Consider the following 20,724-nt stretch of genomic DNA (forward strand, 5'->3'; position numbering starts at 1 on the left):
AATTATTTACAACAAGGGGTGGTGATGGACAGAGTCTCTGAATTAAGCAGAATACTCTCACCCAGTCAAGAGATCAGGGCTAGATCCAACACCGTTTTTTCGCTCATTGCACCATCCCAGTTTCAGAACCTGGCTGTATGCAAATTAGTCTGTCCCTGGCCCAGTGCATCATGGGAACAGGGCAGACCAGACTACAAAAGCCAATTCTTACACTGGGAAGGAAACTCTCTAGCATCCGCAGTTGACTTAGTAGTGTCAGGAACCAGCCCAATAACAGGGTTCCCAGTAAGACTGTTATTGTCTCCGATAGAACGGCTAGTAGTCGCTCTGTTAGCATGTTTTCCCAGTGGGCTCGCAGACTGCACTTGGACATTCCCCAGACCTATGTTATTAATTGTGGAAACCAATCTATCCAACCTAGATACCAATGGTTTAATGTGTGTGCCAATAATCTGTTCGATGTGGGCTTGGAAGTCAACAAGTAAGTGAGTGACCCAGACAGGTGTTCCTACAGGGGATGTGGAAGAACCAGCAGTATCCGCTATAGAATCATCAATAGACACGAATCTGTTAGTTGGCTTTTTTGGGGGTTTAGGATTCTTATTTGTAATGCGGGGTCTTCAAGCTTTTTTCCCTGCAGCTTGGATGGAAGATTTGGCAATAGGCGGACTGCCCACAACATCAACAAAATCATTAACAGGCTGTGCACAGGGCAGCTCAGCAAAGGATGACGTCAGGGAAAAACTGCAGTCGAGTGGGTTGACAGTAGCTACAGAAAGATCCCCCGCTTGTGGTAGTAAGGGGCCAGTAGGGGGGATTGATAATCTCCTCTCTGTATTCTCTATGGCTGTAGCCACTACCACAATAGTTTTCTGGAGCATTTTGTCTATGGCTGTTAGACTCGGGAGGGATTGAGTCGTAGCAGCCTGGTGTCTTGTCATAGGGCGGGAAGCAGAAGACATGTTATTTTTACCCTTATTAGACATTAATAAAATGTTTAGGGCACAAAACACTACAGGCAATGTTCCCTCCCCAGGAGAGATAGTTTTTTAAATTCGTAAGCAAAACAACCCTAACAGGTTTGTCCAGATTAAGTTTGTCTCTTTTAAATCATGTTATTGTTGGGAGTACCTTATGGAGTTCGTCAATGTCCGATGTGAACATGCAAAAGTTAGTGGGGTGGCCCAGCCCAGCCTCTTCTGGCCTCAGACAGCCACAGACGGTCCTGCCCTTGTCCCGGGCTTCTCCCGGCGTGTCCCGCGCGGGATCCTGCGACGCGGGGAGTGAGCGCGATTTAAAGCACCTCTGGGCGCGGCAAATGATGTAGGCAGCTTCTGCCGCTATGAGCCCTGGGGATCGTAGTCCTCCTCTCGGCGGCCGCGGGAGTTGTAGGCGCGGCGGCGGGAGGACACGAGGACAAGCAGGACGACCAGCGTCTATGTATGCAGCCCACAAGTAAGAAATCCAATGCCCCCAAAAGAGTTCTATCTCACCCGCTCCACCGGGAGTGAGCGCGATTTAAAGCACCTCCAGGCGTGGCAAATGACGTAGGCGGCTTCTGCCGCTATGAGCCCAGGGGATCGTAGTCCTCCTCTCGGCGGCCGCGGGAGTTGTAGGTGCGGCGGCGGGAGGACTCAAGGACAAGCAGGACGACCAGCGTCTATGTATGCAGCCAACAAGTAAGAAATCCAATGCCCCCAAAAGAGCTCTGCAGGTAAGTAAACAATTAAATTATTAAAATGTATTTTGTTCCGTGCCCTGCACCGCAAAATACGATGCAGGGCGCGCTACGAAATTCGTTTTCTTAATTTAATTGTTTACTTACCTGCAATCATCCATATTCCGGTGTTTATCACCCCCCACGTTGCCCCTCACCCGCCCCGCCTGTCTGCCCCACCAGGACTCCCTCCACGGGCTGCGGCTGATAAAATCTTGTGTTGGTGTGTGTTATTTGAGGGACAAAAGCTTCGCACTTGGGATTTCCAGAGTACCAAAGTGAAAAAGAAAATGCTTTTGGCCAAGAAGCAACCCCCTTGGATAGCCTTGTGCTGCTCTGATATGAGGTAATTATTTCTATAGCTGTATTGTTGAGTCTCTCTCAGATTTGAGCTAAATAGTGTCTAGCTGTGCATGCCAATCTTACCATGGTGAGCCATGTGAACCATATTAAAACTGCGCCATTCTCTTGGTGGGCTCAGACGTCAGCTACAGTTCTATCTACCAGTTGATGTTTCTATAACAACCATTTGCAATGCAATCAGTCTCACCTTTGGGACCTTATATGTATTTATCTATGCAGCACATTAGCCTGGGTGCTGAAACATCGAGTGTTCTTTAACAGGGAGCGAAAGTAAGCACCAAACTGCGTGACATGCCAGGTATGGGAACACATGGAGAGGATTATTGCCTTTTAGCAGGAAATTATATAATCCAAAGCTTAGTTTTTAATATGATATCAGGTAGTCATATCACTGAAAATCCAAGATTTACAAAAATATTATTGTCTACGGGTGCTTGTGGAAGACAATTTCTAAGGACTGGAATCTAGAGAATGCTAAAGTGATTCTGGTATTTTACTGACCTCTGCTGGTCGTTGTCTATCGAGAAAGTTAAATAGAGGTAGTTGAACAGAAAAAAACGTCCCTAAGCTGAAGCAAACAAGTCCTAGGGCTGATCTCCAGAGCCCACAAAGTACATACACATATAAGTATGTACTAAAGTATATACAAGAGGTCTCGAATGCTTGACCTAAAAATCATTTTGTTCAAATCTGATACGTTGATTACTTAAAGTAAAAGGGGGAAGTCCGTCAAGGAGAGAAGGAAGGGCAAGGCTACCAGAATGCAGGGGTTTATACGAAAAATGTTAATAGATATTCCCCTTAAACGGAACTTAAGGGACTTGAGACACTTTGGATGGAGAAAGAAGGATTGACGCTGGATGAGAATTTCACAGGCACTAGAGAGGATTCGAACCTGACGTATTTTTATCCTAATCAAGATGTGAAAACCAAACCTACATCCGGTGTGCCTCTCCTGCAGATTGTATTTAACTATGCCATTTACTACCCATTAGTATTTGATAATTACCAGCTTAAAAGCATGTTTTGCTATAAGTTACACTGTAGCGTGTAAACGTGAGTTATTTGGACCGTTGAATCAAGTTTATGAAGATATTGAACACTTTTGGAAAAGTACCAGCAGAGAGACTAGTCAGTGAGTCTTTTTCAAGCAAATAATAATCTGATAATTAAAGACACAGTCATAACCACAGAAGACCTTTAATCTAAAACTGATGGAAATCATCAAAACAGAAATAAATTCAATACTTTCTCCATGACACTAAATTCCTCAAAGGGACCGCGCCTTTTTCTGGGTGGGCTTTAGTTTAATCCATTCGTGATTCCATCTTCCAACACCTGGCAAAGTTCCAGAGTAATAGATCGCATCCTTAATGGCTTTTTCCTAAAGAAAGAAAAATAAGTTCCATATGTTCAAAGTTAGCATACATTACATCTACTAATTGAACAAACATGAATAATATCACATAACGGTATTTTGTGTAACGTTAGACGAGGTCATTTAAAATGTTGTATTGTCATTAGTTACTTTGTCGTCCCAAGTGTAGCATGCATAAGCATAAAAAATGAATATATCCATAATATTTTATCAGACAATAGAAATATAAAAATAACGCATGGCCCTTCCAGTTTCGATGCATTTGGGACTGTTGTCCGGATGGCAGTTCAAATGCTCCTTTAGTAATGAAAGGGTATTCCTCACCCTGGTGATGTCCTATTCTGTGTGGAAAGTGTATTGAAATGTAAAGAAGTGGCATTAGAGTACATTCCAAAGGGAGTGATGGGATGTTGAAAGTCCATAAATTCAAAACTCAGTGTTAGGCCACCATTTGAAAGAGACCACTGAGCAGGGAAAGTTATCTCATGAGTTAGAACCAGGGACCTGCAATATTTCATTATGCAAGCAAAGTCTTAAATAGATTGGCTTTATTGGCCTACTCTTATTTGTAGACTTTACTACTTTTCCTAAGTCTATGTGCCCTGGCATAGTTTTCCCACAGCAAATACCAATATTCTACATGAGTGCTAGCTGGCAGTGAAAAGGAATGTGCACTTTTTCTCGGAAGTTAAATGAAAAATACTTTTCCCTCGTGACTTTGAAATTGCAGGATGGTGTAGATTTTTTAAGAGGAACGAAAATCTTGATTTTAATGCAAATAACGACAAGCATAATACTCTGATTCTAATGTAAAAACCCACACACAGAAAACTTTGACCATCAAATGGTGGGACATGATTAGTGGCGGGGAGGTGGGTTGGGATTAAAGATCGTTTTACCTCTCGGCTGGATCAATCTAGGGTGGGTGAAATTGGCTAGTACAAATTTTGGCAGTACAGCTCAAGTCAAGTATTTAATGCAAACAGTGATCTGGAGTTTATTTAGTTTTCCCAATTGGTGGTTTGGCCCACACATAAGGGGGGCATTTGTTGGATCCTATTTTCCCCAGAGTGCCTAACCTCAAGGTATCTACCCCATTTCCGGTTGGATTTTCAGACCAAAACGTGGTCCCAATAAACTTGATGACTTCAGATATTCTGAAGGTGGAAGAAATCAAACATATAAAGGAAAGAAATGGCATAGGAGAGATGTTAAGAGTTTCTGTGATCTGATCAAAGAGAGTATTGCAAAGATTGACTCTAACATCGAGGTACCAGTAGCAAAACTGAACTGCTAGTTACCATCTACCTTGGATGCTGTGATCCCTGTGCGTATGAGCATGCAGAAAAAGAGACCGTCTGTTTTGAGGAAAAAAAGCGCAGTAAGGTGCTTAAAGGCACAAGGAGAAAAACTTCTGAGAAAGAAATAAATGACCACCATTAAAGCTAATCAGAATTGGTTAAATAGGCTCATGTTGGATTGTGTTTCTTGACAATCTAAGATGGCGGTAGTGAGTTAAATGAGCTCCGAGACACCAACCTCGAATCCAACTCCATCTTTCATGACAAGCAATTTACTATGCAGTGCCATTAAAGGAAAGAAAACACAAGGAGATGATGGACGGAGCACTGAAACTATTCAGACACTCACCCCCAGTCACAGATCTGGGTTGATTCCATCATTGTTCTTTAGCTCACTTCGCCACCCCAGTTTAGACCCAGCTATATGCAGATCAGTGTTGACCCTGTGCCTCATTGGAACAGTCCAGTGCAAATTGCCAAGCCAGGTCTTCTCTGGACTGGTTTCAGGGTAACACCAAGGAAAGAAGGTCGTGGATCCTGAGAAGCACGACCCTCTGGGGGCGAACCAGATGAAGAACAACTGTCAAGTGTCTGGGCCCCGCTGGTGAGCCAAGGTCCTTCCACTGCCTTGGAGGATGCTCTGACTGAGCTGAGCAGTGGGAGAAGTGGCTGAGGTGCCAGGCCGGTGAGTCCGAACTCGGGGCAGTGGCTGCAGTGCTCTTGCAAACAGCGGGTTGGGCCCGAGCTGCCCGCTGACATGTCCCCCGAGGAGGAGTGAGTCAGTGCTGGCTGGTGCACCCAACACTAGCAGCCTAGACCTCGGTTGAGAGGAGGCTTATCCCTACATGGCAGGTTCTCTGCAGCAGGCTCTCCAGCTTGGTGGAGCCTGAGTGGCTTGCTTCCCATGCTCGCTTGGGATGCACAAGGACTGGTGTGAAGGGTACTGGGAAGTCCAAGGCATGTTGCTACCCCAAACACCACTGATCCGCTTAACTGGCCCACGGAAGCTAGGCCCTGAAGTTGGCCTCCGGATAAGAGAAGACAGCAGTGCCTGTCCCGCCCTAGAGGCCTACTAGAGCCAGGCAGGTCTGAGCCCTTGTGGGCACAAGAGATACCACCAACCATTTGCTACCCACCATGGCCAAAGGTAAAATACCTCCCCCTGCTAAGCAGGGAACAAGAGATACATTTGCTCAGTCCTCCAAGGCAATAATGGACGACACACAAGATTAATCTTGACCACACAGGCCCTACCATTTACAAATTTCTAACAGATAATCACTCACTCCTGTGATGCGCTGGAACCAAAATGTAGGTGGCTGGCTCAAATGTCATGCTACGGAGGCAAGGTCTGTGCCAAGTGGGGAATGGAATCAGATGAAGCCGAAGTCTGAGTCTCCAACATAGAAGGTTCCATGATGGATGTGCAATGTAATATCACAAGACTCACTTCGACAACAAAGGAACTCACAGAATGAGTGGAGGATGTCGAAGGGAGGGCCCGTAGGAACAACTTTAGATTTGTAGGATTCCAGGAAGGCTGCAAGGAATCCTTTCATGAATAATTTTAGGATCAATGGCTGTGCTCCATTGTACCTGGGGATGCCCTTTTGCCATGCTTTATTATTTAGTGCGTTCACCGAGTGCTGGCCCAAAAACTGCCCCAGGGAGCACCTCCTTGGCCTATGTTTGAGCACATTTTGAACAGTGTCAACAGAGATGCAATATTTTGCTACACCAGACTAGAAACTAACTGCAGCTTTAAATCATATAAAATGATGATATTACCAAACTACACTAAATTAGTCAAAAAAACAACAGCAATCCTTAATTGCTGCAAAAAAAGAGACTGTGAATCCTGAACATCAAGTATATGTTAATGGGGGGAGGAGCTACGCGAGCGTCCGTGATGGCCGCGTGAGCACAGAGCTCCCCGGACCTTCGCCACTCTTTGCACCTCATCCTGCCCAAATCCTGAATTTCTGGACAGCTCGTTGCTAAGGAACCTTGGCTGATGCCATAACTCTTTTCAAATTTTGATTTGGACTTTGGGAACCGTAACTGAGTCGTTTTGAACTTTTGAGGCCCGCCCGAAGGTGAGCCGGGGTCTTGGTGGATTGTAACGCCGGGACAGAGTTGAACAACATCGGCGGAGGGGTTGTCCCCCAGTCGCCCTGCCTTAACTTTCAGTTTCGCTTTCGATTTCTGGCATTGTCAAACTGCGGAACGGCTCCCATCGGGATTCAGCCGGCTCGGTTGGCGTGTGCTTCTGGCTCCTTAGGCGATCGGGTCTGGCTGCGATTCTGCTTTGGTCAAGCGAACCTGAATTTGTGGACTGTAGTCGCCTTGCCCGCTAGCGGCCATTTTCACCAGGTCCCACGGGTCCCTCCGGGGCGCATCTTCCAGCATGACTGCCAGGATCGACGTCGAGAAACGGAAGACTAAGACGCCCCTCCGAGGAGGCCCGGTCCAAACCAACGTTATTGACCGGTACACCTTATCCAAAGGTTCTCCTGGTGGCACCAGCCAGCCCCCGGGGGACCCTAAGGACGATTCCATCGCCTCTACGGAGCTGTCTCTCCAGGATATCATGGGCGCCATTGCCAGTTTTAAGGAGACCATAGGCCAGCAGTATGAGGCTCTTGCCAGTAAAATCGACACGGTGGCGATCGATATCACCCTGATCAGAGCTGACCTGGCTAAAACCAACGTGAAGGTGAAATCGTTGGACCTTAAGACTGCTAGCCTTACGGCTGACGTATCTGAGCTTCAGACCGAGACTGGCACGCTGAAATAGGCTGGTGATCTCCTGTCTCAGCGGTTGGAGGATTTTGAAAACAGGGCAAGGCTCAATAACATTCACGTCATAGGTGTTCCAGAGGATTCCAGAGATCTCCCGACTGATCTCCTGGTCGAGGATCTTGTCCTGAACCATCTTGCCCCTTCTGGTCTGAGCAAGTTCTTTGCCGTGGAACGTGCCCACCGAGTTCCGGGTGGTAAGCCCAAACTGGGCGCCCCTCCGAGGCCTATCATCGCAAAAACTTTTTCATTACAGAGACCGTGATGCTATCCTGCAGGCTTCGAGGGTGGGCGGCCCGGTGAAAATCGAGAATTCAACTGTCAACTTTTACCCGGACTTTACTCAGCTCGTCCAGAGGCAAAGGATGAGTTTTCAAGGGGTAAAGCGACGTCTTCGAGATCGGGGCCTGAAATATGCAATGCTTTTTCCTACTAGGCTTCGTGTGGAGTACGAGGAACGGACGCTTTTCTTTGATCGACCGGAACCTGTGAGTGACTGGCTGGATTCACTGCCCGCCCGGAGCGATCACACTGAGCACCCTGGTGGTGCCGAGGGTGGAGAGCCTCGCTAAATCTGATGACTCGGTCCCTCTTTCCCGATATTTGACATTGGTCAGCTGGATTCTGGGGTTTTTATATGTATGTTTCTACTTGCTGTTCTTCTTAGGGTGGCGGGGGAGAAGGGTCTCTCTCCTCCTCCGGGGTCTTTTTGTAGAATGGGACTGTTAGGGCAACAGGCACACTGCATGTTGGGGTGGCTATTTAGTCTATTGCAGGGGTGCAGGGAGGGGGGTGTTGTAACGGGTGTTGGTGGGGGGTGGGGGGGATGTTCGTAAGTTTGTTTTTTCTTCTCAAGGCGGCGTATTGGTTTTTTTCACTTTTCGACTGCTCTGCTCTCTGTGGGGCGACTCATGCATTATCTGTTGGGGTGGGGGGTAGTGGGTTGAGATTGATGTCTTTGGAATGTCAATGGATTGGGAGACCGTATAAAACGGGGTGTAGTGCTGCAATATCTGCGTCGCTTGTCGCCTGACGCTGTACTTTTACAAGAGACGCATCTGGTGGGAAATGTGTGTCATGCCATGAATAGGTGGGGATATCGGCTTGTTGCTCATTCGGGGTTTACCACTGGCTCTAGAGGGGTGGGCATTTTGGTGCGGTCTTCTCTCCCTTTCGAGATTGATGATGTGATCCTTGACGATAGAGGGCGCTACGCCGCCCTCGCTGGTCGGTGGGAGGGTAGGACCCTAACTTTGCTCACTGTGTACGTTCCCCCGGGTCTCTAGACTTCTACCTTCTCTGATATTGGTCGTTTGTTACTGGAACTCCCTGAGGGTACCCTCCTTGTGGGTGGGGACTTTAATGCGGTACTGTCTGGCACTTTGGATCGTCACCCACCCAGGGATATTCCTACTTCCCAGTCATGGCTGCGTGGGTTCCTGGATACTTTTGGTCTGGTGGATTGCTGGAGACTGATGCATCCGACACAGAGTCAGTACACCTTTCACTCTGGGGCCCACGGGAGTCTTTCCAGACTTGATTACATTCTTATGCCCGCTGTCCAATCCTCTTCTGTCAGGGAAATTAAGCACTTGGCTCGGGGCATCTCCGATCACTCTCCATTGTGGTTCTGTATGGACACTGGGATGAGTGTTGCGGGACGAGTTGCCCCTATTAACCCCTGGCATTTGCGTAATCCCAAAACTCGTCACAGTTTGGTAAAGTCCCTAGACCTCTATTTCCTGGAAAACGAAGGGTCTGTTTCTTCCTCTATTTCCCTATGGGAGGCCTTTAAGACTGTTATCCGTGGACAGGCCCTATCCCTCATTGCGGAAGCCAAGAAGGTCAGGAATCAGGAGGTGGTATATCTGGAGGATGAGATATTGGGGTTGGAAGCTGACCTAGAATTCAGTGTCACCCAGGATAAACTCCACGCCCTTGCTCTGAAGCAGTTGGATTATAAATCTCTTGTTACTGATGCTGCCAAGTCGATGTCTAGGGAGCAACAGGGTAAACTGTATGATGTTGGGGATAAGGCGGGTAAACTGATTGCATGGCTTGATAAGAGGGAGAGAGCGAGTCGTGTGGTTCCTGTGATTCAGACTTTAGATGGTGTGACCGTGACTGACCGAATAAGATAGTGGAATGTTTTGCGGCTTATTTTCGTGGTGTGTACTCTCCGGTGTCTGACAGGGATGAGGAAGACTCTCATTTGTTGCTGTGCGACATCGCGCTGCCTTGTCTTTCTGAGGAAGATCGGAGGCGCATGGATGCCCCGCTGTCCGTGGATGAGATTGCGACAGCGATCCGTTCTCTCCGTTCGGGCAAGGCTATGGGCCCGAACGGCTTGCCTGTCGAACTGTACAAACTACGGCCTGATATAATTGCTCCGTATCTCCGTGATATGTTTTTGGAGTCTCGTGACCTGGGCACTCTCCCCTGTGACCAGCGACTGGCAACGATCGTGGTCATTCCTAAGGAAGGTAAGCCTCGGGACCTTTGCTCTTCATACCGGCCCATCTCCCTGCTGAACGCGGAGCCCAAGGTTCTTGCTAAGGTCCTTGCTAACCGTCTGCTCTCTGTTATTTGTGACCTGATCCATCCAGATCAATCCGGTTTTTTACCGCATCGCAACACTGCCCTCAACCTGCGGCGGTTGCACGGCGTTCTCGCGAGATCTGGGTCTCTCTCGGAGCCGGCCATCTTGGCCTCCCTGGACGCCACGATGGCCTTTGATACGATGGAATGGCCTTATCTTTGGGCCTCCCTTGCAAAATTCGGTTTTGGTTCGGACTTTGTTGGATGGGTGCAACTTTTATACAAGGAACCGTTGGCGCAGGTTGTGGTAAACGGTCGGGTGTCCGCGCCCTTTGTTCTTGGGAGGGGCACCAGACAGGGGTGCCCGCTATCCCCCCTTCTTTTTGCTCTGGCACTGGAACCGCTTGCGGCCTGGCTCCGATGGGAGCCGTCGATTAAGGGCATTCGGTGGGCCCCCGAGTTCGAGTACCGAGTTTCGTTATACGCAGACGATATTCTTTTGTATCTCACTTCTCCTTGTAAGTCTCTCAACGTATTGTTTGACGTCCTTTCTTCGTTTGGTAAGAACTCCGGATTGATCATAAATTGGTTGAAATCCTGTGTCTACGCCATCTCGGGTGGCCTTCCCTCGTTGCCAAGTAGATTCCCCATTCAGATTTCTCGTTCTGGTTTCAGGTATTTAGGAATTTTTATATCTCTGGATCGGGCTGCCCACTATGAACATAATCTCCTTCCTCCTCTCCGTCGGTTGAGGCTAGACGTGGCGCGGTGGCGTAAATTGCCGTTGTGGCCACTCGCCGCGCCGCACTTTTTAAAATGATGTCTCTGCCTCGATTTCTGTATGCTCTCCAGAATTTGTTTGACGTCATTCCTGCGAGTTATTTTCGGGAGGTGGAGGGCTTGCAGAGACGGCTCGTTTGGGACGGCCGCGCGTGAATTGCCCTCGTAAAATTGACTCTTCCCTGGTACGACGGGGGCATAGCGCTCCCGGATATCAGGCAGTATTATTGGGCCTCCCAGCTGTCCGCTATCAATCACGCATTGTATGCTCCCAGTCCGAACCCTGCTTTCGAGATGGACAGGTATCAACTGCCGGGTGGTGACTACAATAGGGCGCTCTATTCTTGGGCAGCGGGGAGGGATTCGACTGGTCCAACTAGGATTGCGGTGCGTGTGTGGAAGGATGCGAATGCGGCCATGGGATGGTCCGATCGATTGAGGCGAGCCACCTTTTTGTATGCGTCAGAAAAATTGGGAAGCCTCTGGACATCGAAGGGTTTTGAGAAGTGGGACTTGATAGGTATAAGCAGAGTGGGCGACCTCTGGGTGAAGGGCACGGTTAAGTCCTTTGCGGTCCTTCAGACGGAGTATGATTTGAGTGATAGAGAGTTCTTTAGGTACGCGCAGATCCGCCATGCTCTGACATCGGTCTTCGCCGCTGGCACTGACGTTCCCGAGTCCTCCCCGCTTGAAGATCGTGTTCTTGATGGTCACCTGCCCGATAGTACGATATCGTTGATATATAAGAAACTGATTAATGTTCGGGCTGATCTTCTTGTGCGTCTCAGGGTGGCCTGGACTGGGGACGGGCTGGAGTTGGATGACGATGACTGGCAGTCGGCTGTGTCGTCCCCGAAGGAGGTCGCCATTCCGGCCCGTCTCCGTCTTGTCCAGCTTAAAATTCTTCATCGGATTTATGTTACTGGTCCTCGATTGGTTGCCAAGAGCTTTTCCCCGGATGGGTTGTGTAAACGCGGGTGTGGTTCGAGTGCCACTTTCCTTCATATCATCTGGGAGTGCAGGGATGTAGCTGTGTATTGGACTCGTGTGCATGCTGTAATGGAGTGTGTTACCGGGGTTGCTCTGCTACCTGAGGCTCGGAGATGCTTGTTGAATGTGTGGGAGCCGAATGATTACAGCGTTGCTCAGACCCGGTGGGCGGCCCTCGGGAACATGATTGCGAAGAGAGACATCGCACAACGGTGGGGTTCCCGACAGGCCCCCTCCGTCTCTGTGTGGAAGGAGAATATGGACTGGTGTATGTTTCGGGAAAAGACCGTGTATTTGGCTAGGGGCAAACCTAAGGCATGGAATAAAATCTGGAGTCAATGGAATTCTTATTGAGGAAACATTTGCTCACCCCCACTGGATTACACTCTTGATCTTTCTCCGTCCCCCTGATCCGGCATTCCTGGATGACTCTATTTCTCTTCTGATTCACCAGCTTCCCCACTGACCTGCCCCCCCGGCGGTTTCTGTCTATTTCCTGGTCATTTGTCCTTACTGTGGGTCCCCCCCGCCCCCGTTGGAGCAGGCTTCGTCTACCGTGGTTCCCGCCTTGAGCTTTGTTTGTTTGTTTGTTTCTTTTGTGTCTTTCTAAAAGCAAAATTATGATGTCCTTAGTTCATCCTGTTTTGCGGAGCCTCTCATACTGTATGTACCAGGCCTCTGGGCTACCGGCCGATACTTTCTGATGTTCGACCACGCCTAAGATAATCTAGCGGCCGGCCCCTGTGGTTGTAGGCCCATGCTTGTATCATGTTGCTTTGCACAATAAAAATCTTTTCCAAAAAAAAAAAAAGTATATGTTAATGTACCCTGCTAAACTTAAGATTATCTACGGAGACAAAGCCCTGCTCTTTGACTACCTGAGGACATCTTTCAATGGACAGATGAGACAATTGACCCTCGCTCTCATATGCCTCCCGCAGGACTCCAGCCCCACTCAGCAATGACCTGAAAGATAACCGTCATGGTACAAACACACTCAGGGTGGAGATCGCGCCTGCCCATCCTGGCAAAACAAACATGGTAAAATCAACTACCCAGGCAAAGCTTAGGCTGCAACATCTCTGGAGTGCGCTAGGGGAGGCTTTGGCAACACTATGCCCTCATACCTATGCAATTTGTTCCAACTTGACAACTACTCAATATCCTATCCGGTTACTCCTCCTTTAATAAGGCCTCCTTGATATTTAATCAAATACAACACAGTCACCCATTTACTTCAGATATGAGGCTCGACAAGTACAAGAGAACCCCTCTCTCTATAACCCCCATCCCGCCCAATGACCTGTGGGAGTTTCCCTGTCAACAACGCTAATTTGGACAGTGGGTACTGGTACATTTGTTTGTTGTAAAAAGTATAAAGGGATTTGATGCTGGTTTGCCCTGTCCTCGAGTCAATCCGTCCTGTGACAGAGCGCTTACCCCAGATGACCACTCGCACCAATGCAGCCCTGCTTATGAAAATCACTGTCATGTCGTGGAATGTAAATGGTATATTATAAAAAAAAATGAGAATTGCTAATCTGCTATGCCAGGCAGTTTAAGGCAAACATCCTATTTCTCCAAGAGACTCACTTATTAGGGAACAAGACCCCTTTCTTACCCACTATGGCTATAGGCAGAGCCCCCATGCCGCATTTATGAAATGCTGCAAGGGAGAGGCCATATTGATAAGGAGCCATCTTGTTGCGGGGATTCTGTTCATATACAGAACTGTGCACAGAGACCCAGGACCTTAGTGAATTGTGGTGGACCAAAAAACTCACCTCAGTACCTAGAACCCCTAACCGACTAGCATCAGTGTCACATTAGCTCTTTGTCCTATAGCAAAGGTATCAATGATTAGACAACCCAGAACATGCGACTTAGGTTACTCCCAGGAATGGTGGGAATCAAGAACACTCTTTTCTTTGTTATTCTCATACCAGTCCACAACATGGGTAAAAAGAGACACAATAAAGTTTAAAATGTTTATTTTAACGACGTGCTCTAAGATGCAGCATTTTTGCAAACACAAGAAGGCATATGATTAAAAATAATACAATCAGCATTGTTACAATTTCATAAAACACAAAAGGAGGAATCATATTATAATGATAGTGAAAACAGGTCCTATAGTGCCTTGTATGCCACACTTCCTAGCTAGTAACTACGTTTTATAAAATATAGAAGGTCTCTTAGTCTTGAATGGGGAACCTCATACCTCCAAGAACAGCAGAGGTGAATCACATCGGGATCTGCAAAAGCTCTCTCTCTGGAAACGGATTTTCTCCATCATACAAGATGGTGATTCCCTCCACACCACCTGGGGATGCCTGAAATTATGCTCATACTGGGAACAGGTGTTATCCTGCCTAGAACAAATCCTAGATCATCCTCTTCCCTGCGACCCCAAACTGACTTCACCATTGACCTATCTTTTAATTGCTACAGATTTATACTGCTTTGGTTGGGGCTTGTGGTGGCCTGCACTGCAATGGAAATTAGACACTCCACAATCGACTGCACAATGGAAAAGGGGAATGGATTGGGGTGTGACTAGGCAACAGATCTCTGAGGCTTGAGGATGTACTTAAAAACACCTGAACATACGGAGCACATGAGCGACTTACAGAGGCAATCACCATCAACAGAGCTAGTCTATCTGGGTCGCTACTCAATAATCAAATCAGTATATACAATGAGCCTAAGACTATGTATATTCACTAATGGACCTACTTAAATATATTGGTGGGGTTGGGGGGTCAGGTGTGGGAGGCACAGGATCTCAGGAACCCACTGTCAATGCTGTATTGTTATATTGTCAAAGGTTGTTATATCTGCTGCAAAAAAGAGTACAATGTTTTATATAAATAAGGCACATGCTGATGTTTACGTGGATAAGATTGAGAGAAGTGGCGCTCCTTCTAAAGAGATTTATACCATAATCTATCGCTTGCTCAAGGCTGAGGCTTACTCAAATTCATGTGAAACATTGGATGAAAAGTGTAATATGCTTGTGGATAATTTTATTTAAAAAGTTAATGACATCTCTACACATTTTAAAGTGATAACCCCAGTTCCAATTCTGGATGCACAAATTTATAGATTGGTAACTTGTCACAGACAGGTAGGATGGTAGAGCTTGAACAGCTGGATGAATCTTCCTTCAAGGACCTTATGTGTAAAGTGATGCTCCGCTAATGATCCGTTTAATCCAGACCTGCCATATAAAGCTGAGGAGATTCTTATCCCCATCTTTGTAAGGCTATTCAGCCTTTCATTGTACACTGTGGTGGTGCCTGCTGTGTGGAAACATCAAAGTAATCTGCTTCTAAAAGAAAATCTACTCTAGACTCCTCCCTGCCTAAAAAGTATTGACCTATTCTCTCCTTCCCTTCCTGGGGAAAGTGAAAGAGAAGGACATGAACAGTTTCCTGGTGGATTGGTTAGACAAGAATCAGCTGCTAGACCTTTTACAGAGTGGCTTTAGACCTGCCTGTAATACCGACCCTTCCCTTCTTAAAGTGACAGAGCATTTATTCTGTTAGATTTAAGCGCAGCATGTGATACAGTGTCCCATGATGTGCTCCTGAATTGACTGTATGAGATTGGGATCAGAGGCAATGTATGGTCCTGGCTTGCCTCTTTTCAAAAAGAGCTGTATGTTCAGGTGATATCCCTACCTTTTGCCTTGACCAAGAGTACTTTAGAGCATGGTGTTTCTCAAGGCTCAGCCCTAACTCCTACTCTTTTTAATATTTACGTTAGAAAACTGGCAGATGTGGTGAAATCTTTTGGGATATCGGTAGTATCATATGCAGAAGATACACAGCTCATTATATCACTCTCTGCGGGGACTGTAGCTGGTTCCATCAATTTTCAAAGCTGTATGATAGCTGTTGCAGAATGGGTGCATTCTAATTGCCTGATGTTAAATGCAAACAGAGATTGTTCTGCTAGGGAAACACTCGCAATAGTGGGGTGATCATTGGTGGCCCAGTGTGCTAGAGTCTGCACCCAAGCCTAAATATACTGGTACAAATCTGAGCATCTGGTAAGACGATTTTTTATCTTTGGAGCCCCAAATCAATGCTCTGACTTTGGCTTGCTTTTGAACCCTTAAAAGCTGTGAAAGCATTATTGGTCTCTTTTGCCCTCAGGTGCGGAAGATGATCATGCAGTCTTTAATCATCTCACATCGTGATTATTGCAACATCCTCTATTTAGGTCAAACCAGGCAGATAAAAAACAGACTGAAGATTGTCTAGAACATGGCTGTAAGATTATGATGTTGCCTGCCGAAATTCTGTTCAGTCTCTCTGCAACCCCACAATCTGCAGTGGCTTCCCATATAGAAGCGTATTCAGTTTTAAGTGTTGTGTGTGGTTCACTGGATCATGAATAAGCAGGGCTCGCGCAGTTTGCTGCCTTTGACCCAGCCCTAGAATCAAACCAGGACATTAAGATCAGCATACTCCTATTTGGCAGTAGTACCGCTTTAGATTGTCGAGAAGGGGAAGATGCTCCTTTGGAGGGATAACTTGGCTACACATGTGCAGAAAAATCCTAATCACCTTTGTTTTAGAAAACAGTTGAAGAACTGGCTGTTGCAGCCTGGGTGGGGTTTGGTCTTGGAGGTGGTCACAGTAGAAGCAGTGTAGTGTGTTTTATCTAGGTACCTGAATCAATATTCTATTCTCTGCCCTTGTCCGGTTATAAATCAATAATATCCCTGCAACGGCATAGAAACCCTTTTTCATAATTCGGTCATAGCGCATGCTGTCACATTAAGTAAGCCTATTCCTCCAGCCCCCTAGAAAGCACACCGAGTTCTTAAACAAATCCAAGCCTCCAGCAACCTGGGAAATCCCCGCTGCTATTGTTTTGATTTCGTCTGAGAACTCCTGTAAAGCACTGTAAGAACAACCAGTTCTTAGTGACATCTGTATTGACGTCTTATGTCCATCCTTACGTCAACCCCGGCACCTTTCAGGTATAAATATACCGATGCTGCCTTAAGCAAACACACGGTGGTAATCCTGGAGCAGAGCAGCTATTGCTTCCGAAGAGCCCAGCTGATGCGAGAGCCCACGGACGCTGCCCCTCCCTTTTGACGCGCTGAGAAAGACGCTGTCTTTTCTCTTGCCGAGAAATCCAGCCTCCGGCGTTTCCAGCCTACCCTTGCGGGTGACTGGGATACCGAGTCCTGAGAGAGAGATACCAGCCCTCCTGCCTTCTAATACCCAGGTACTGAACTGACTAAACCCTTACAGAGAATTCTTGAGTCAGATTCTTGGCAAACCAAACTTAACTTAAACTGCTACTTACTTACTCCCTCCCACGTATTAGGCTTAGGTCAGGTACACCGGGGTAGGCATAGTTAGAAGCACCAGTTGAGTACGATTAGTCAATGTATATATGTATGTATCTATTTTATCCATTTTAAAGTATCATATGGCTAAGAAACCATATCAATGCTTTTACAGTATTATTTCATAATCCTGCTTTTACTGTATGCACTTTACTTAACTATAAGTATTGCAATTGTAGCAATTCATTTCTCTTGTATGAGGAAAGAGACTGCTCAATAAATAACACCTTTTATTGAAAACGCCAGTCTCTCTTTTTCTCTGCAATCTGGTGAAACTAAGTACGCACCTTTGACCGAGTGAAATAGCTGTCTTTTGTTTTCACACAACTCTAGAGATATACTCTTAATCAGGGAGAGCAAAGTTGTCATGTTTTATGGTTGTCAGAAACTAAATCCCTTCTTGTCTATCCAGGGAGGTTAAACTCCTCCTCGCTTATTCGAGAAAGTTTCTAGTGAACTCTGAGCTAGCTGGCAAACACTAAAGTCTAATATAGTCAGTAAAGACCTAGATAACCTCAGTCCTACGTCTACACTACTGAATATATTATTCCAATGCGCAGAGCCTATTGGGACTACAGGAACTACACTACATGGCGCCCAACGTTTGGTAAGGCGATAAATCTAACGCAAGACGTTAGAGTAACTCAGTCATGCTTTTTCAAACAGACCCTTTCTCCCGTAAATACTCCAAAGACGTCTGGAGTGGGTCAAAGGTTAAAATCCGCCGGAACTTAGTAGAAAGAGATTTCTATGTATAGTTGTTGGTTTATTCAACGTTGAAGGATACAGTGTTCCAAAATATTGTGCACCTAATCTTTGTTTCCTTGAAAACTTGATCTGCAACAAAAAAAAAAAACCTTCCTGTCAGTAAAATGTCAGACGGTGAAAGGAGATAGGGAGACAGCTAGAATAGCAGCTCAACTCCTAGCGGAAGACACAAGTCTCCTACAGCAAGACCCGGATGCAATACTCATCCCGGTCAGCATAAGAAAAACTATAACTCTTAAACTAATAGAGAATGGACTAACATCGAGAGGTGGTACAGTCATATTCGTAATTGAGGCACATGAATATCTGCAGACAGAGGTATTCTATTCATGGATAAACTTTCCAGTAGCAAACGCTGTCACACATGAATTCCACTATTACAAAGTAGAGGAACCTCCGGAAGAGTACACCCCTTTCGAGGAGGTGGAAATCCCAGTAAAATACCAAGAGCATCTGCTCTGGTTTAAAGGCGCCCTTAAACATAATAATCACATCACCAGGCTCGGTCCACTAGGTAGACCAGGAGCAACGTGGCCGGTTATAGCCAGCTACACACCACATCCCGACATCGAAAAAATGTCAATACCAGAACTTTTGGTACAGTTAAAACAACTGATTAAAATACATAGACAATTAGTCCAAAATGTAATGCAGACTTCAACAGTCCAACCAGCTACTGACATTCCACAGCTGACCCCTCATCAGGGGAACACAAACAAAATTACACCACAGAACATACAGTCATGTCTGGGTAAAATACCCGCAAAACGGGAACAAATTCCATTCTGGTTAGCACAAAAAATCACTCAAATAGAGGCAGTATTTCCGGATACTACCCCTACTGAGAAACACAGAATTCTGACTATCTGCCTTCCAATGGGGATCGCACCACATGTGGAGGACTGTGACACTTGGGGCACAGTCTTTGCTTCCATTTACACAAAAACACATGGTGTTCCGTCCATGGCGGTAATACCCGATGTGCTAAGACAGATTCAAAATGAATACGGTCCAGAACCTGCTCTGGGTATAAAATTACGGAAAGACTTCAAGCAGGTCTCAGCTTTATTATTATCTAACATAAAAGGAGAAGCAGCATCTGTGGCGATCCGCCAGAAATTGAAAGAAACAGATATAGCAGAACAACCATTTGAACTTGCCAGAATCATAGAAAAATCCTATGAAGAACTAGGAAGAGATAGTTTGGGTGTGAAACACAGACGGACATGCACAACCTTCGGTTTGGGGAAAACAAGGCTATAACGCCACATGCGAGATTGTTAAATACGTGTGGCGCAGAGGTAAATTGAGACCACTGGTAACAAAATCACACTCTGTAGAAAATAATTCAGATAAGCAAACTGAAATAATAGCGTTAAAAATGGCGCTAGATAATACGGATCGCGAATTCTTGACACTAATAGTGTGCGATTCGTATTACTGCGTCAAATCATACAATAACGACTTGCAGAACTGGGTTCAAAACGGTTACAAAGATGACACAGGTGCCACAATAAAGCAAAAATCGCTTTGGGAACAAGTATTTCTTTTACAGAAAGAACTACCAAAGACTCACGTGATACATTCATTGAGTCATGAACGTGATGGCGTTCACGTTCCAGGGAATTCATTGGCTGAGACAGCCAAAGCGGAAGCAAGTAAGCCGGCTTCCGTAGCTACAAAAAAGCGTTCAGGAAAATACGTAGACGGGGAAACGATGCTGGCGGTAAAAACGTCATCAAAAGGCGACTGTTCAGCACTACCTGTCAACTATCCACTCAATTATACATACGTAATCGATGCAAACTCCGTTCCTTTTGCTCAAATCCCTGGAGTGGGGGATAGAGTGATTCCAAACAGGAACAGAAGAGGCTTCTTAACACAAGAAGCACATATGGGATTAGGTTTAAGGCATCAGATGATCAAAGAATCTCTGACAGAATTAAAATCAGAATACTGGTGGCCGGAAATGAGCGTGGATAATCACAAATTTGCAAAAAATGGTGAAAACTGCAACAGAGATCGCAGTGGCGAACCGGCCGAAGTAGTGCCAGAACACATAATAGAAAGCATAAAGCGATCTATTCGCATGATTAAACAGGAAACCTGCGTCCCAATGTATATTATTTAAGACTAGCTTCACTTAAAATGTTCTCGGCTGACGTCTGAACTGTTATAAAAGATTTGCGAGTCTATAGCGGCATAGACGCAATTGGCATGCTACATTCTGACCAGGGTCCTGCTTTTAGCTCTCAAGCTTATAGGGAGGCCATGACCAGCATGGGCATTGCATTGCGGGAAGCTTATCACTTCCTTCCTGAGGGAAATGGGATGGTGGAAAGAAAAAACCGAGACATGAAGCAATCTATAACGGCAAAGGTATTAGGTTCGGGGGTTGGGTGGGTCAAACATCTAATAAGTGTCCAACGTAGTCTTAACAATCTGCCAAGAAATTCTCTAAAAGGTTTCAGTCCGTACAAACTATTGTTCGGGACTAGAATGCATATCCAGGATCTCGATAGTCAGACTTCAGTGGTAGAAGGAAAATGCTTTGATATCAAAGATCGTTTGGCTATTTTACAGGACTTAAATGAAACAAGAAAAGACCTGAGCAACATAAAGTTGAAACAACAGCCAACAGCCACTGAAGAGAAACCACCTGTCCCAGCAAGGCCTGTCTGGATTCGAAAGATTGGGGATCTGGTCAGAGAGAAAATCG

The 20,724-nt window shown here is 46.2% G+C and overlaps 1 long non-coding RNA gene across 1 annotated transcript in view; it reads right to left on the bottom strand.

The window, feature by feature from the left end:
* Positions 1-3,339: 3,339 nt before the first annotated feature.
* LOC144827200 (uncharacterized) overlaps positions 3,340-20,724 on the bottom strand; it is a 181,881-nt gene continuing 164,496 nt past the window's right edge. Inside the window, exon 3 of the long non-coding RNA XR_013610074.1 lies at positions 3,340-3,464. This is a non-coding gene — a long non-coding RNA (uncharacterized LOC144827200). The remainder of the gene's footprint in view (positions 3,465-20,724) is intronic.

The sequence above is a fragment of the Lissotriton helveticus genome, chromosome 4_1, assembly GCF_964261635.1.
Source record: "Lissotriton helveticus chromosome 4_1, aLisHel1.1, whole genome shotgun sequence".
NCBI classification, from domain to species: Eukaryota; Metazoa; Chordata; class Amphibia; order Caudata; family Salamandridae; genus Lissotriton; species Lissotriton helveticus.